At 42.7% G+C, this 1198-nt stretch overlaps 1 non-coding gene across 1 annotated transcript; it reads right to left on the reverse strand.

Annotated features, from left to right (window-relative positions):
• Positions 1-643: 643 nt before the first annotated feature.
• LOC119923430 lies at positions 644-807 on the reverse strand. The gene has a single exon (XR_005448862.1). It is a non-coding gene; the product is annotated as a U1 spliceosomal RNA (small nuclear RNA).
• Positions 808-1198: the final 391 nt, after the last annotated feature.

Consider the following 1198-nt stretch of genomic DNA (forward strand, 5'->3'; position numbering starts at 1 on the left):
AGGGACAACAGGAGTAATGCTTTTAGTAGGGCTTTGCAGACTGGGAGAGTAGTGGTCTGTCAAATCTGAAAATAGAGCATGCTTCAGGTCAGAGGGAAGGCATGAGCAAGGGTTTGATAGTGAGAGACACTAGGCTGAGGTACATTGAGTAGGTTGGTACTACAGGTGTGAAGTGGAATATGCAGGCTGAATGAGAGAGATGAGCAAATTCTAGCTTCCTGATCTAAATTATCAACAAAACACGCATACTGTTTCACAGATAGTTACATGGTCACAGGATCATTCCGTTGGAGAAGAAAAAGAGGCAACAGCCACATTTTCCATCAAAACAAAATAATAATAATGATGATGGTATTTGTTAAGTGCTTACTATGTGCAAAGCGCTGTTCTAAGCACTGGGGAGGATACAAGGTGATCAGGTTGTCCCATGTGGGGCTCATAGTCTTAATCCCCATTTTACAGAGGAGGTAACTGAGACACAGAGAAGTTAAGTGGCTTGGCCAAGGTCACACAGCTGACAAGTGGCAGAGCAGGGATTCGAACCCATGACCTCTGACTCCCAAGCCCATGCTTTTTCCACTGAGCTATGCTGGGTTATGCGCACCAGAGATGCTCACCAACATCTTTCCTTAAAACCATGTATCAGGGCAGAGCACAAATGCCACCCCCACTCCATGAATTATGCTGTTGAGTTTCTCCCATTTGGGGAAAATGTCAAGGTCAGCAAAAACAACAATGCAATGGACAAGCGTCGTCCTAGGAAAACCACCTGCATGGTCATGGTAATTTCCCCTTTCAGGTAAATATGCTAGCATTTTTGGTCTTGTAAACCTTAAGCCATTTCAAAGTGAATGATCATCTGTATAGCTCTAATTAAAATAATAATACTAACGATGGTATTTGTTATGCACTTGTTACGTGGTAACCTCTATGCTAGGCATTGGAGTAGATTCAATATTTATCATATTGGACCCAGGGCTCAGAGACTAAGGGGAGGGAGAGCAAGTTTTTAATCTTCATTTAACAGAAGAGGAAACTGAGGCACAAAGAAGTCAAGTGACTTGTACAAGGTCCCACAATAGGCAAGTGGTGGTGTCAGGATTAGAATTTAAGTTAAATTATTACTTGAAAAGCAGGGAGTCAGAGTCCCAAATTCTAATCCAGCTCTGTCACTTGTCTACTGTGTGATCTTGGGCAA

Source organism: Tachyglossus aculeatus, chromosome 2 (genome assembly GCF_015852505.1).
Source record: "Tachyglossus aculeatus isolate mTacAcu1 chromosome 2, mTacAcu1.pri, whole genome shotgun sequence".
In the NCBI taxonomy this organism is placed as follows: domain Eukaryota; kingdom Metazoa; phylum Chordata; class Mammalia; order Monotremata; family Tachyglossidae; genus Tachyglossus; species Tachyglossus aculeatus.